This window comes from Armigeres subalbatus, chromosome 3, assembly GCF_024139115.2.
Source record: "Armigeres subalbatus isolate Guangzhou_Male chromosome 3, GZ_Asu_2, whole genome shotgun sequence".
Taxonomy (NCBI): domain Eukaryota; kingdom Metazoa; phylum Arthropoda; class Insecta; order Diptera; family Culicidae; genus Armigeres; species Armigeres subalbatus.
This window is the reverse complement of record NC_085141.1, coordinates 27,991,410-28,009,135: the sequence shown is the minus strand read 5'-3', so window position 1 is coordinate 28,009,135 and position 17,726 is coordinate 27,991,410. Positions and strand designations below refer to the sequence as shown.

At 38.5% G+C, this 17,726-nt stretch overlaps 1 long non-coding RNA gene across 1 annotated transcript; it reads right to left on the bottom strand.

The window, feature by feature from the left end:
* Positions 1–2,197: 2,197 nt before the first annotated feature.
* LOC134224322 (uncharacterized) lies at positions 2,198–14,899 on the bottom strand. The gene is made up of 3 exons (XR_009982904.1): positions 14,775–14,899; positions 14,437–14,696; positions 2,198–2,444 (listed from the first exon to the last, which is right to left on the bottom strand). It is a non-coding gene; the product is annotated as an uncharacterized LOC134224322 (long non-coding RNA).
* Between the last annotated feature and the right edge of the window lie 2,827 nt (positions 14,900–17,726).

Sequence of the window (17,726 nt, the reverse complement as noted above, 5' to 3'; positions counted from 1 at the left end):
GAATTTCTGTAAAATTTTTTGGACGATTCCCTGTAGAAACTTCGGTATAAATTTATGAGGAATTTCTAGAGAAATGCGTGGAAGAACTTCTGGGGGAATTTACGGAGGAATTCCTGTAGGAACTTCCGGAGGAATTCCTGTAGGAACTTCTGGAGGAATTCCTGTAGGAACTTCCGGAGGAATTCCTGTAGGAACTTCCGGAGGAATTCCTGTAGGAACTTCCGGAGGAATTCTTGAAGGAACTTTCGGAGGAATTCCTGGAGGAACTTCCGGAGGAATTCCTGGAGGAACTTCCGGAGGAATTCGTGGAGGAACTTCCGGAGGAATACCTTGAGGAACTTCCGGAGGAATTTCTGGAGGAACGTTCAGAGGAATTCCCGAAGGAACTTCCGGAGGAATTCCTGAAGGAACTTCCGGAGGAATTCCTGAAGGAACTTCCGGAGGGAACTGAGGGAATTTCCGGAGGAATTCGTGAAGGAACTTCCAGCAATTCCTGGAGGAACTTCCGGATGATTTATCAGAGGAATTTTCAGAGCATTTCCCGAATGATTTTTTGTAGAAATTTCCGAAAGAATTTCTGTAAAAATTTTTGGACGATTCCCTGTAGAAACTTCGGAATAAATTTATGAGGAATTTCTAGAGAAATGCGTGGAAGAACTTCTGGGGGAATTTACGGAGGAATTCCTGGAGGAACTTCCGAAAATTTCTGTAGGATTCTTTATAAAAACTTCCGAAGTTATTGTTTGTGGAATTTCTGGGGGAATTCCTGGAGAAACTTTGTTGGGTTAGATGGGGGTGGGGGGGGGTTTGTGACTGCTGGAAAAACTTCCGAAGGAAATGTTTGAAGAATTTCTGGGGGAATTCTTGGAGGCAGTTCCAAGGGAATTCCTGGAGGGTCTCCCGGAAGATTTTTTAGAGGAATTTTCGGAAGATTTTCCTGATGATTTTTTGTATTTTTTATGAATCTCTGGAGGAATTCCTGGAATAACTTACGGAGGAGCTTCTGGAGGAATTTTCGGAGGAATTTCCGGAGGAACTTCCGAAAATTTCTGAAGAATTCTTTATAAAAACTTCCGAAGTTAATGTTTGAGGAATTTCTGGGGGAATTCCTGGAGGTACTTGCAGGGGAATTACTGAACAAACTTGGGGAACTGCTGGAGAATCTTCTGGAGGAATGCCTGGGGCAGCTTCGGGAGCAATTCCTGTAGGAACTTCCGGAAAAATTCCTGGAGAAGCTTCCAAAGCAATTCCTAGAGGAACTTCCGGAGCACTTCCTGAGGTATTCCTAGTGGATTTTTCGGAGGATTTTCCGAATGATTTTTGGTAATAACTTCCGAAGGAATTCCTGTAGACATTTCTAGAGGACTCCCTATAGAAACTTATTAAGGAATTTTTTTGAGTATTTTTTGGAAAAATTTCTGAAGAAACTTCCAAAGAAATTCTTGGAGAAACTTCCCGAGGTATTCTTGAAAAAAATTCCGAAGAATTTTTTAAATAAACTTTTTATAATTCATGTGGAAATTTCTGAAGGATATCCTGTAGAAACTTTCGGAGGAAATTTTGTAGGCATTTCTAGAGGAATTCCTGGAGGCACTTCCAGAGTAATTTTTAGAGGAACTTCTAGAAGAATTAACGGAGAAACTTGTGGATAAATTCTCGGAGGAATTTCTGGAGGATTTTGTGGAGAATCTCCTGGAGAAACTGCCGAAGGGATTTCTGGAGAAAGCGTCAGACGAATATCTTGAGGTACTTTCGATGGAAGTCTAGAGGATTTTATGAAGGAATTCCTGGAGGAGCTTGCGGAGGAATTTCTCAAGAAATTCCTGGAATGACTTGTGGGGAAACTTTCCTAGGAAACACATGAATTAATCGCGATTTTTAATTAACCTCCATCCTCCAATGTCCAAAAATGCAGTTTTAATTCTTCTCCAAATTTTCAGAATACTTTAATAACTTGTCTAAAATAAGCTCAAAATCTCGAGCGCCAGAGATACATATATCCATTCCGTAATAACTTATTTGGAACCCAATAGCGACAAAAAATGTTAACTGCTCAACTGTCAAAAACCGTATGCATTGTGGGTTGCTTATCCGTTTGACGTGCGTTTTGTATTTTAGTACAAAACGTATCAAACGGATTACAAAACGCAAACTCAAACGCAAACGCAACGTATCCATTGTGCTCCGGCCTTAACTTTGGCTTCTTCGTTCTTTATGATTTATTTTTTGTGACGACTGGTTTTCCTTATGTGCGTGTTGTTATGATTTATTCACTTTCGCGTCATTCCACGCAGTTCCCCATCACACATTCACTCTTCTTTCACCTAAGCGACATGCAGTGGATCAAAGATTACGGATCGGTGACTATTCGGTGTCGCGTTCGTGGTAGGTACATCCTTTGAGAAACATCGATTTACAACCCGACAGGAAGCAGGCAGACAGCGCTGTACGATGATGAAACTGGATTAACTACCGTTCTACTACTATAGGAGTATAACTGACGGGAACTAGAGCAACGCAGAACCTACGTGCGAAACACGACAACACAAAGAAACTCCCAGTGAACAACATTGCCGCGACGTGCAGTCTTCTTTCCATCCCATAAATATTCGCTTCTCTTCAAGTGGCACAGTGCGACATAGTTCGGATAGAACGGTTTAAATGGTAGGTCATTCTTCATACATTTTTCGAGGAAAGATTATATCAGTACCTCGGCATACCTCGATAGTACGTACCCTCGATTGTACGTACACCAAAAAAAATCGTTTTAGTTCCTGAAGGATTTTAGTTAAAATTTAAACATGTATTGATCATGGCGATTGTGGTGGGTCCATTAAATGCTACGAAATAATTTTAGATCTGAACAAACATCATTGTGAGCTTATAACGAATTTAGTAGCAAAACTTTACTGTCAGTCACGTCTTACATAACACAATTTATACTATTATTTTAAACAATTCAAGGAACATCTAAAACAGCTGATTAGATACTCTAAGCGTATTATCAGCAATGATTGAAGTTGTATTGGTATGAAACTATAGATGATTTTCTTAGAAAGCAGAATAGCTATCCACTTAATTGAACAATTATTATGTCTATGAATTATTTTATCTACCAAGGAAGTTAGTTCCAGGTCTAGAACACGTTCCCATGCATTAATTTACCTAAAAGATCAGATAATATTGTGTTTTTAAAATTGAATTGTTTTCAGTTCAGCAGCTTTACTAAAATGATAAATTTATTGGGTAATAATAATAATTTTTATTCTGTTGTTTTTTCAATTAGGGGGAATGACGGCTTTGGCAGGTTTTGTTCTATTATTGGCAGGAGGGTTTTTTATGACTGACTATGCTCAAATTTGGCCTAAACATTCTTTGCATATCAAAGAATATTGTGGCCAAATTTCATAAAATTTGGTCGACAAAACCCCCCTGCCAATAATAGAACAAAACCTGCCAAAGCCGACTTTCCCCCTACTTATTTTTTTAATATAAGATTAATATATGGTCTATTCCCTTCAAAAATTCAATCCTGTATTCCACTAGAAATTCAATCAGAAGTTCCCTCTAAGATTCCTCGTCTTACTGAAATTGCCAAGGAAGTTTGAACACCCAAGGGTTCTTTCTGGGATACCTTAAAATTTGATCGAAAATTCCATACAGGATTTCACTTAATATTCAATCTAGACCTGTGGGCCGATTGCAATTTTATCGGCGGTGGCGTGATAGATCATTTTAAGCCAGAGGTGGTGGCGTAGCGGCGTCAGGCCGCTGGTGATTGGGTTTAGAATTAGTTGGCATGCATCAATGTCGTGGATTAGACGTTTTCCGGAATTCCGATGTTCCTCCAGGATTTTCTCCGCAAGCGCTTCCAGGAATTCATTCGGAAGTTCCTTTAGGAATTCCTCCGGAAGCTCCTCCAGGAATTCCTCCGCATACTCATCCAAGAATCCCTCCGCATGCTCCTCCAAGAATTCCTCCGGAAATTCATCCAAACCCAAAAAAAATCTGTACATTGTTTCCACCTGAAAAAGTACGTAGATTGTTTTCACCTGAAATTCACGTAACTTTTATCTGATTTTTCGATGGAATTTTCATTCTACGTGAAAATCAGGTAAGTTCTACCTGAGTTTTGGATAGAATTCACCGGACATGTAAGTTTCACCTGAATTTTCTGAAGCATTTGCAGTTACGTGTACACATAACATGTACCTGAAAATTCAGGTGGAAACAACGTTTAGATTATTTGGAGTGAAGGAATTCCTCCAGAAGTTTTTCCAGGAATTCTTCCGGAAGTTCTCCAGGAATTCCTCCGGGAGTTTCTACGAATTCCTTCAGAAATTCTTCCAGGATTTTCTGCAGAAATTTTCGAAGGAATTCCTGCGGAAGTTCCTCCGGAAGATTCCCCAGGAATTTTTCCGGAAGTTCCACTTCTCCTATCCCAGAACTACCACCAAAAAATCATTCAGAAATTCCCATGTAAACTCCTCCTGACATTCTTTCCGGAGTTACTCCAGAAATTCCACCAAGATCTCTTCATGAATTACTTCAAGGCCTTTTGAATTTCTTCAGAAACTAACGTGGAAGCCCTCGATAGCCACCTTCTCCTAACTTTCCATAATTCCTCCATAAGAACTCAAGAAATTGTAAAAGTATTTTTTTCTTCGGAAATTATTCCGGAAATTCCTTGAGAAAATCGTCTGCGAACACATCTGACTACTTCTCCGGATATTCTTCCGAAAATGTCGAAAAAGCTCTTTCGGAACTACCTCCAAAATTTCCTCTGGAAATTATTTAGGAAATTTATCCAGAAGATCCTGCTTAAAAATTTCTGCGGATTCTTACTCTCAAATTTCTAAAAAGGACTTTCAGATAGTTTTTTTTTTTTCAGGAATTTACAGCTGTAGAAGCTCTACCACTTTTGAAATTCCTCCATGAATTCTTTCAAAAACTCCGTCAGGATTTCCCCAGAAATTACTTCAAGAATTCCTCCAGAGATATGTTTAAAAGTTCCCACGAACTCATAAACATTCATGCTTCAAGAATTACCCGGAAATTCGTTTCAAAATTACCAGAGAAATTTCTCAAGCTTTTCTGCAGAAAATTTCTCCAAGAACTGTTCCAGGAAGTTCCTTTTTTCAGGAAGAATTTCCTGAGGAATGTTTGTGGGAATATCCGATGGATTTCCTAGAGAATATCCTGAAGCAATTTCCGAAGAAATTCGTGGGGATTCCTAGTGGTTTGAGTTCCAGGAGGATTTTTTGGATAAATTATTGATAGATTTTTCGATGGATTTATTGGAGGCATTCTCGGAGGAATTCCTAGAAGATTATCTGAAACAAATCTAGAAGAAATTCTCTAACAAGAAGTTTTTTTTTTCAAATGAATTTTATAAGGAATTTTTCAGAGGATAATATTTTTGAAATTCTAAACAAATTTCAAATAAAATTATAAAAAAAATCAGACTGAAAAATGAAATAATTACTAGAAGGAATTTTAGGGGGCGTTCTAGCAGCAATTTCTTAGTTTTCTGAAGAACAATTCCCACATTTTTAGAAAAGTATCTTTATGTTTGACCGAGAATATGTTGATAGGGATCTAGTAGCCATGTTACCAAAGATTACAATTTTCCCATTTCGCACCTTTTTTGGTCATAGATAAGCTCCAAACTAGTTGCAGTTGTGAGTATATCCCAATCCAGTGATTTTATCTATAGACATCACCTCAATTCGTCGAGCTAAGTTGATAGGTATATGAAAGTCAGCCCTCCGGACCTCCTATCAAAAAATCGTTTTTTGAGTGAGCATATAGCCTTCCCGTTACTTGGTGTATGAGAAAGGCAAAAACGATTCAAAGACGAGAAAATTAAAATAACATAGAAAGCTATCCCTTTTTCACATCTTCGAAATCAGTTTTCTTGTTATCTTTGTACTCATCTTATTATTTTATGCTATACACTGGATTCTGTTTTTAAACGATTTACACTTTCCCAATTTTGCACTCATCCTAAATGTTTAACGCATAATAATTACCATGTGATTTTTTTTTAATTATTTAGGATTTTTTGAAACATGTTGCAAAGATTTTGGTGGTTCCTTGATAAAACAAAAATACAAGCAAACAAAAAACGTGTAAGAACAGAATCCTGTGTATATCTTATACGCATCTCATACTCATAAAATTACAAATCATAAAGGTTCCTCCAAACCAACTGCGACTGTTGTCTATAGCGTCAATGGAGCCAATAGAGTCGCAACGACAGTGACAGTTCAGTGCAACCCTAAAGCTTTTCATTCCCATAAAATCTATAGGAGAAATCCATAAAATACGTCATGTAAAAATGTAGTGATCTATCACCCCCAATCATCGCTTTTTGTAGTAACATGCATAACTATGTACGATGTGTAACATATCTTTAAAATATTCCTCCTACAATGTCACGCAATTTATGGAGCATAAAAAGCATTAAAACACAATATTTCTTAAAAAATAGTAGCCTTATACTTACACACAAGATTATTTTGCTCAATGCTACATGTAGGCACCATAAACAAAAAATGGGTCCTGTTGGTCCGTTGTGTACTATATCAAATATAACTTTTATGAATATTCTGCTACTCCTAAATAAAACAAAAGCAAAAACAATTTTTTTGCTCGATTTTTTTTTTTGCTTCGAAAGTACGTACACTAAAATAACGCAGGTGTACGTACTATCGAGGTATGCATGTATTATATATTGATTATGGTACGTAGACTGTAAACCTCATTGATTAAGGTTGAGGTAATTGTTTACGATAGATAGATATGTATTATTTGCAGAACTTAATGTTAATGATTCGGAGATGGCTTTTCAGTCTTGGCGAATCTTGGCGCAAGAAGACTGAAGTTTTTTCAAGATTTGATTAAAGGACAAAGCGGAAATTAAAATGAGCAAATTGTTTTCTTTGAGTTCTGTTAAAATGGTCATTCATTCGGTCACTAGTTTGCGTTGTGCTGTATGATTATTATATCAAAGAATCTTCTGTATCACATGCGAATTATGGCGAACGGCCATCCCGCATAATCATTTACCGTTCTTCGTACAGTAACAAGTATAACATGGACATAGTTGATGTCGTTGCCCATTAACATTAAGCTATTAATTTCGACTGTAGTTTAATGATTCGGAGATGGCTTTTCAGTCTTGACAAAATCAAAACACTGTTATTTAATCTTGTCCAACGTTTCGGTCCGTTTGGGACCTTCCTCAGGGACTCAATTCTTACAGGTTTATCCTCAACTGTGGTTCTGCTGAACCATTGATTGTCATGAGGTCAGGATTTTCCCACATAAACGAGAACGGTTCGAGCACCGCGTTTATGGTAAAACCCTTTCCGTTTATCGTTCGTTGGAATTCAGTGCCTGGCACAAGATCGATCACCAAGCAATGGTGACCAAGCAAATCCTGACCTCATGACAATCAATGGTTCAGCAGAACCACAGTTGAGGATAAACCTGTAAGAATTGAGTCCCTGAGGAAGGTCCCAAACGGACCGAAACGTTGGACAAGATTAAATAACAGTGTTTTGATTTTGTCAAGACTGAAAAGCCATCTCCGAATCATTAAACTACAGTCGAAATTAATAGCTTAATGTTAATGGGCAACGACATCAACTATGTCCATGTTATACTTGTTACTGTACGAAGAACGGTAAATGATTATGCGGGATGGCCGTTCGCCATAATTCGCATGTGATACCGAAGATTCTTTGATATAATAATCATACAGCACAACGCAAACTAGTGACCGAATGAATGACCATTTTGACAGAACTCAAAGAAAACAATTTGCTCATTTTAATTTCCGCTTTGTCCTTTAATCCAATCTTGAAAAAACTTGCGCCAAGATTAATGATTAAATGAAAAGCTGAAAGTCGTAGAACTGCACAAGCAATAAAGAAAGGTAAATTACAGGAAAAGTGAATAAAAGCTTTGCTATCAAGGTTTTAAACGAATGGTTGGTTCAAAAAATCCATTGAAATAAACAAAGAACTGCTTGCGTTACGAAGATGAGTAATTTATAGGCAGTGAAAACGATAAAGTGATTAAATGAATTCCTTTGTCGAATTGTTGCACGTTATTACATTCTCAGAATACTCTCCAATATGTTCTTCATTATGTGTCATTGAAATTTGTAGATTTGTTGTTGCTTATTAGTATTAATTACAATCAGCGCCGTAGCGTGTGGTTTTCCGGGTTGGCCCCCGCCGACATCAAGAATTTCGCTAAGGGAAATGATCACAAATTTTACTCAAAATAACTAGTTCAAAATGATTAAGATTTAAGCTTTGATCATCAGATTTCCTCGGTAATCAACAATTCCTTAATGAACCGTTTGACTTCGGAGAGCCTTTATCCATAATAACGGGTACAGGTATCAGAACGTCGGCTCAGAGGGCAGGTTTCCCTTAATCTGGCATGTTGCATGAAACAGGTGTCTAGAATTAAATACGCTAAAGGCGACATACAGAGTAGACTGTAAAAAACCGATACACGGAAATAGTGATAGGGAGTTTGTGTGAATTTGAGAAAAATTAAACCCTTTTACGCGGACAAACTATTTGAGGTCCGAAAACGACCGCATTTGATCTTGTGACATTTCCGATCCCATTAAACCAGAAACTTGTATGAGGTAAATGGTGAAAAAATCAAAGCGAAGATGTTATATATTCGATGAGCAGTGCTAAAATGAATATAATTATTTCTTTTGGATCTTTATAAACTGGTAAAATTTAAAACGAGGATGGGTATCTTGGATGACCGCACAGAATACAAGAATCTGCAATGAGGGATTTCAACATAGTGATGGCAATTCCTGCAGTTCCTCCAAACTACCGAAAGACCCACTCCAGAAATCTATATCTCTGGATCCGAGTAGATCCGATGGCTGTTCTGGCCATCAATTAAGCAAATAACTCCAAGGTTGAGTTTTTCATGATACAAATTGTATGACATTTAGATTACCTTACTTCTTACTTCTATATTGGAACATTTGTAGGTTATAGAGGCTCAAGGAATTCATAAAGCAAGAATTTATTAAATGCACCACGCAAGTTGATATTAAGGTGAGTACGACAGAGTCTAAAAATGGCAGTCACAATGGCCGTGCTAGCCCTCACATCGCGTTTTTGTTCCCACAAATGTAAATTTTTAGGCGATTAGCACATCTGGAAACCATTTTTTCGTGTATGCTGCAAGTGAGCAAAGATTAAAAACTACTTTTTGGTTTTGTCTACAGTTTACTTCTCGAGTTGTGTACCCCTGAAAAAGCTATGTGGTTTTTAAAATGGATTCCTTAATTCGCATTTATCTCTTTGTTTTGAACATCTGCAAGAAAGTTAGAGGCGCCAAATAAAGGTTGCGCCAAGGGCGCCGGGAGTCCACGCTACGGCTCTGATTACAATCTATCAAAAATCATGTTAATTTAAAGTTTTTTAGCGTGCCGCGAGATCACAAATAATTTTAGGTTTATAAATAGCACACAAAACATTATTCATGCACCGCTTTTGGTAATCTATAAGTTAAAATGGGTGAAACTTACATTAGGTTTTTTTTTTCATAAACATAATCTGTGGGGGATACCCTTCACTACTAAAAATCCACACATTTTTATTGGCAAAAATCCATAGGTTTAAGTTACGATGTATATAAGCGCACACATAATCATTCTTCATGCAAACCACTAATAAAATTTATGTAAAAATAAACTTTATGTGTGGTCACGAATAAGCAATAATTTGGTTTATGTGTGGCTCCATATCGATAATATTAGGGTGGTCCTTCAACGATCCCTGCAGCATTTCTGAAGGATTCCTTTCGAAATCGTTGGGATATTCTTTTCGAAATACCTGGATGATTAATTCGGAGTCCCCCGACGATTTGCTTCGGGATTGAGGTGATAGAATAAAGCCCGTGGTGAATTTCAAATTCACCACACGTTTATCTACATACATTTCCAAAAGCCCAAATCTGGCGTAATAGGTTTCGTACAGTGCCGAAACTCAAATTATGATTGTTCAGCATAACTAAGCAAACGTTCTACCACTATTTCAACCCCATACGCGTTATGAATCTTTAATCTCTTGCGCTTGAAAAAAATATTAGAAAAGCACGTGGTTTACACAATGGCCGATTTCTGGCTTTATTCTATAATCACCTTAAAGAGCACTAAAAGAGGCCAAATAATCGTTCAAGGACGCGATCGAGCAATCTATATGTACAAATTTTTACAACACAAATACATTTGGTTGGTGGATCCAAGGTCCTGGGACCCTGAAAGAGAAGCCAAATGAAAAACCAAATCATTTTTATTGGAGTGCTTGGACGAAATAGTTTGGTATCGAAGATTATAAATTTTATTATTATTCGCAGTGAATAGCTGATGGTGAAATTCAATTCTAGAAATCAGTTGTAAGTGCGTAATAGCTAGAAAACCGGAACATTATTTAAATGTTATTCTTCACTAGGTCAATTAGACGCTAAATCCTTACTTGTTGAATAAGAAAAGGCGCTAGTGTAAAATAGTTGGGCAAGATCGAGGTAAGACCACATGGTGTCAAGATTTACGAATATTTCCGAAAAGTAAGACCCTAAATCATGTTAACAGGTTTCCTATTAACGTGGGTGCTCGGTCGGGGCCCATTGCCTCTAGGAAAGAGAACGGGAAAGGCTAGTCGTCGGTGAAAAGTATTTGAACCGTTTGTTTGAGAAACTGCATATGTAACATTTTTGACCAAAATGAGATTTTTATATATTCTGAATCCTCGTCCAAAAATACGTATTCCGGCAAAAAATACGAAAAAAAAATTTTGTTCAGGAATGTATGAATTTTTTTTCGTTTGTTTGAGAAACTACATATGTCCACGTACTTTGAAGAGCAATTGTGGAGTACTGCTTACAATTTTTGCACTGAAAGTGCCCCAGGTTATTGAGTTTTGCCAAAAACTATTGATCTGTATCGAAGAAATCGAAAGATTCGGTGCAAATTTGTTCGAAAACAGTTTTTTGTTGTTTTCTCGAAATAGTGTAAAATGGACTTATGCAGTTTCTCAAACAAATGATTCATTTGTGAATCGCCTTCGTGAAACCGTTTGGGATATCGGTAACCCGTACTACCCTAGAAGGAAGAAGCTTTCAAGGCAGCCTCGTTGAATTGCCACCCCCACCCGACGGAAAACTCGATAGTTTAACGTTTGGCTCGAACCTCAACCAGCCTCAGGTGTCTCATCGTCGCCCGTCTCGCCGTAGAGGAAAGCTCACCGAATGCATCGGCGTGGCGTTAAATGTAAAGGGTATCGGAAATCAGGTCAGTGATCACTGTTAACAAGAAAATAAGCTCAATAGTGCAGTAAGTTAAACTAAAACAAATGAAGTAAATTCAATGTGAATACGCGAATCGATAAAAGCCTTGTGATTTTATTTTGATTAAAATAAGTTTTGCAATCCTATACGAGTAGTTTGCGTTAGTAAGAATTTAAAATAAAGGTTTTCGAAAATGAGCTTGAATGAGATTTTCAGTTGCTTTCTTGGTTGCTTTTCTACGAAATCGGTAAGAAAGCGTTTCGATTGACTCGCCCACAGATTGGGAATTTCAGGCCGGGCATCCCTGAAAAAATCTCCGCTAACAACCTCCTTTAGCAGTGGCACTTTTCACTCCGTTATTTTAGGGACTTAGCAATGCAACACTCAGTCCGTAGGTAAAAAAGTGAGATTTACAAGGATTTCCGACGTAATCTCTGGGAAATTCCCGTCGGACCTCCTGGAACATTCCCATCGGAATTCCTGGAGTATTTCCGTCGGAATTCCTGGAGGATTCCATTCGGAATCTCTAGAAGTCTCTCATTGGAATCCCTGAAACAATTCCGTCTGATTCTCCTGTTGGAATTTCTTGAGGATGGAGGATCACTAGAAGATTATCATTGGAATCCCTGAAACCTTCGGAATCTCTAAAATTTTCCCGTTCAAATTCCTGAAACATTCCCGTCGGAATCCCTGAAGGATTCCTATTGACATCCCGGGAGGATCTGGAATTCCTGGAACATTCCATTCGGACTCCCTGGAATATTCCCTTCAGCATCCCTGGGGGTTCCCTTCGGTATGCTTGGAGGATTCCCGTCGGAGTACTTGAAGGAAAGGTTGCATTATTATTTTTTAATAGAGATAGATAATTCTATCTGTAATAATATGCAAAAATATCCACTGCCTACTGGCAGGAACCTTTGAGTGTGCGGGACAGACCCGAGCGCTACTACACTGAGATCGCCTTTTACGCGGATACATTTCATCAATTTCTCGGTTGACCTAAATTACCCCAACTTTGGAAATACCACCTGATTTTTCTTCGATTTTTTTTAACTGTTTTGGTGGGGTAAACTCATTGTTTCATCAAGTTCAAAGGCCAGAAACAAGCAAAAACAAACCGCATAAAAAGCGACCCCAGTGTAGACGCAATAGCCATACGCTATCAATTTGAGTCGTTGTATCAATCATCGACTGGTAAACAAACACACTTCGATACTGTGGGCTACCGCAGAAAACACATACTTGAGAAAAGAGAATATGGATGAGTGTGATTGATCCGCCCTGAAGTGGTTGGACCTTATTTATCACATTACCCAATAGATAAAGGGGCTATATCCCCCCCTATGCATCGGGGCTAGTTACGCCAATGGCTATTTTTAAACTCCTTATGGTAGTATGACGTGCCATGTTTAGGCTGCGATGCCACCGATTCATTCAATCTTTATTAAAAATTTGACATTTCGATGGTTTTGTTTTTCCTGCACAGTTAAACTTGGTTAGCGGGAAAATTAAGGCCAAATCCACTTCATTCCAAATAACTATTGCCTGATTTTCTCAAAATGGTCTAGTGGCTACCGCTTCTGCCTTATAAGCAGAAGTTGGTGGGTTCAATTCCAGACTCGTCCTTTTCCTACTTTGTATTTTTATCTTAGTTCTTTCTGTGTTTCACGTTCTACCAAAAATGATTTATTGTCATAACCTAACAATTCCAAAACCACCCGTGACACATATGAGAGTTCGTAGAGTTCTCTGCATTTTTCTTAAGCGGGTGTCCAACTAACCATCCTTCTCCTTCCTCAACATTCGCAAAGATGTGTCCAGGACAGATCCCGACTATTGGAGACTGCATTGCTTCCATCTAAGAGATAGTTATTAAACCCAAGTCAATATCTGTGGTAACGGATGAAAGTGATGCAACTCTTATACAATAGTCCAGGCTTGTACCACCTACGAATTTGTGCGAATTGCTCAATGTTAATGCTAATCGATTTTTACGAATGACAAATTAATCGATTCAACAGGGAAAAATTTAAAATATTATTTTTTACGATGTCACATTTCCTATTTTGTCACCTTTAAAATTCATCAGGAGAGCGATAAAATCGGGATATTACTGTATATGTATATGCAGATACAGTGAACAATTGTAATTGTAATTGTAATTTTTATTGGGAACGATAACCGGTTAGTTATGCCAAATGCCAAATCCAAGTTGATCTGATAAATATTTCAATATGAATATGTATAAATTAGTTTACAAATACCATGACATACCATAAGCTTTAAAGGATTCATACTTTTCGTTTCAATGAGACCAAAGCAAGCAAACTTTGGGCCCAGGGAAAAACTTTTTTTTCGTTGTTTTTGGTGAGGAACATCTTCTACTCATCATTACTCTTTTCTCTAGTGTTAGCTTTGGAAGATAAGTCGTGCCAAGAGAACAAAAATAGTGCGCATTGGATATTTTTTTTCCATTCCATTACTTTTTGTCTCTCATTATTCGCGAAAATTATCTTCGGATTAGAAAATTAATAAATTAATATACTGATTCAATTAAAACTAACGAGTTTTTTTTTCTAACATTAAAACAAAACAATAAAACATAAAACTTACTACGCAATACTTTAAACCATCTATTCCACAACTACACCACACTATGCACTCGTTGAAGAAGCTAAAGAAAAACAGACCGTGAGAATGAGATCGCTCGGAACGCAAATTTTTGGGGTCACCAAGAAAGCTAAGTATCCCCACATAAACCGATTGAAGGCCAAAGACAAGAGACGGACAAACCGACGGCTCGTGTTTTCCCTGGATGGTTTTTCAAGAATCGATTCCCACCTACACTCGGATTTCAGCTTCCCAAACAAATCCGTAACAATTTCTCACTTCCGGACACTGGCACACAGTTTTCTATTTTTGCTCTATCACCACACCACGTCCCGTAGAGAATTTTACTTTCACTGGAGCGAGGCGCTGACCGACCGTCTCGAACGGAAACCCGTTTCTCGAATCGACTTCCAACACAACTTTCTGCTGCAGCCACACTCCTGCCTTCTCATGGGCTGGAAAAAAAAAACCCGCACCAAAACTCACCCGAAATTTGATTATGGCTTTCGCTGAGCACACAGCCCGTGGCCGCGCTTCCGATTGCACATAGATTCACACTTCCGCGCGACGAAAAACGGTTCCGTTTGAGCTGGAAAATCTTTCGTTTTCTCGTGACGACAACGACGACGACGATCGACCAGCCTTCCACTCCGGACTGCTGCTGCGGGTTCCCAAAGCAAAGATGGCCGCACACATCACACAAAAACAGCTTTTGCTGATGATGCGATGACTGTTTGACAGTGTTGCTGTTGTTTTTTAATTAACGTTGCTTTTGAATAACAGCACAAAATTAACTTTGGTATACAATATGTGGTTTTACATACCTATTTAACTATGTTGAACATCAAGTTTTATGAAACTCGAAAAATTTCAACATCTAAAAGTGAAAAGTTTTTTTTTATAAATCCAGAATTTGAACGAATTCACGCAGATCTATTCAGTAAACGTGATTATTTTTGGAATTTATTATTGTTGGCATCGCTTCTTGCTGATGCGACTTCGCGTAAAGTTTTCTTCCGCGTTTCGGTAAAACATTTGCGGTAAAATGAGGTAAAATGCATGAAGCGTGAATGACATATGAAATATTTCACCCTAATGCACGGAGATCTGAATCCCCTAAATAGGGATGTTCTGATACTCCAAAATATCGATATTTGATTCGACACGATAATCGAATCAAAGTATCGATATCACCGATATAACTACCTGGTTGGCTACAGCGTCGATACACCTCTGCCTGGCGTATTGTAGAGCTCCATAATCGTCGGTCTTGGGCGATGTTCCTCCAGTTTCCCCGAACGTTCAGGCACAGAGAACAGACGTTGAAGCTGTACTCGCTATGTTGTGTTAGGCTCGATGCCCACGTAGCGTCATTTCAACGCAAAGTGCACGTGGCGTCAAAAAGACGCAGGTGTGCACCGGGAAAAAGCGGTAACACAGCGTCACCACGCCGATGCACACCAGCGTTATTTTAACGCTGCGTGTACGTGGCGTTGAAAAACCGCTACGTGGGCATCGGTCCTTACTGTTCATTTTGAAATAACTTTGGAATGTCGCCGTTATCCCGTGCATAATCAGCGCTAGCGTCATTAAAAAATGCCACTGTGCGCTAGTGTAGTTATGCATGCAAGAGTACAGCGCCATCGTGTTGTCAAAATGAGATTGTGAGTTGCAATGTCGACGTCGTTGGCGTTGCGGTGTTTGTTCACACATGTTTTGCAAGAAATTTTGTTCGAGCCTCCATGTCTGTTCTCTGTGGTTCAGGGCTCCCAGGTCCGATTCCACCGCGTGCAGCCCGTGTTCGTGGCCTTTCACGAAGTCGCCGGCCCCTATCTGGTTCTCCGTTGAATATTGTTTTCGCTATTCTTTCTCCTGACATTCGCACTAAGTGACCAGCTCACTGAAGTCTGCCGTATTTTATACGATTCACTATATTTTCTTCTTTGTATATTCGATACAGCTCATGATTCATGCATCTGCGCCGCACGCCATTTTCTAGTTTCCCTCCGAGTATTGTACGCAGCACCTTTCGCTCGAAAACCCCGAAAGCTCTTCGGTCCGCCTCTTTTAACGTCCATGCTTCATGTCCATAAACGGCCAGTGGTAGAATCAGAGTTTTGTATAGAGCAGATTTCGTTTCCGTCTGCATGTTGCGGGACCTAAGCTGCTTATTGTACGTGGACTATTGGACCCGACCGTTCGAAATAGTCGCTCCTTGAACGGTCGTTGAAATCGCCGTTTCCACCTTCACACCGCCCAAGAAACAATTGTTGTTTGAAGAAATGTCTCTTACAGCTACGCTATTCAGCTGTATGTTTAATTAAGATTGATTTATTGCATTTGATACTACTATACCAACCTTGTTCGCCCAAAAATGGAGAATCTATTCAACAACAGTAGTTCTATAAGCATGATGAAAAAATGTTTAAGCTATCACCTTGCCTCGATTGTTCAACTGCAAAAACAATAAAAGAGCTACAACAACATTAATTCAACGCTTGTTACTACAAAGCGTATTACCCGAACTAATAAAGCGTTTGTTCAATGTTTCACAAATAAGGCTGTTTGATATACTGTTGATTGTGTAATATAGAAGATTGGAGGAAACTATTATTCAACATTGGGACCCTCCTTAGCCGTGCGGTGAGATGCTCGGCTACAAAGCAAGACCATGCTGAGGGTGGCTGGGTTCGATTCCCGGTGCCGGTCTAGGCAATTTTCGGATTGGAAATTGTCTCGACTTCCCTGGGCATAAAAGTATCATCGTGTTAGCCTCATGATATACGAATGCAGAAATGGTAACTTGGCTTAGAAACCTCGCAGTTAATAACTGTGGAAGTGCTTAATGAACACTAAGCTGCGAGGCGGCTCTGTCCCAGTGTAGGGATGTAATGCCAACAAAGAAGAAGAAGAAGATTATTCAACATTAGTTTGAGAAATAAGGTTGGTTTTGGTGGCTATAATACATCTCAATTGTTGTAAGGAATATCTCAAATAAAGCTTATTACAAGTTTCCACAACAAGCATTTTTTTTTATAAAAATGTTAAAAGAGGACTAACTCTTACGGATAATTTTTATCTTGATATTATTTTATGGCTTTCATGAACTATCGATTTTTCAACTAATTAGTTTATAGAACTGTGACGACTAGAACTGTTACAGCTTTCACAATCTCGAACGATGTGAGGCTCGAACCCAGGACCCTTCGATTGACATCCGCCTGCTCTTCCGCTGCTCCATGCAAGGTCATATAAATCGACCATGTTAAATGTAGTTATAAATTATTTAATACCAAATTGAACAATTTATTGCACAAACATTGAATAAACAACATTTGAACATGTTTATTAAATAGAATGTACATGGCAACAATATTGTTGAAAACGTTTGCACAGCAACGTTTATACAAATTCAGATAAGCATCGAATGTAGTTGCCCCGATTGCAGTTTAAGAATCGTTGAATAATGAATTCTGAAACAACCTGCTTCCAATAGTTAATCCGTGCGCGCATCTGTTGCCCATCACTGTCTAAACATCAACAACAAACAGTGCGGTGCAGTAATCAAAAAAAAAATGAGGAAAAGTATCAAAAGTTAATTTATTGTAGATTTCATTCTTGTTGTGTTTTTTTTATTCTTTATTAAGGTGTTTTTTTTTAAACTACAGATTTAAGTTCAACACCGCATTCTTGTGGAGACAATCGAGGCCGGCAGTCTTTTTGAGGTAATTGCAAAATTCAATTGCACAGGTCCTTCTTCTTCTTCTTCTTCAATG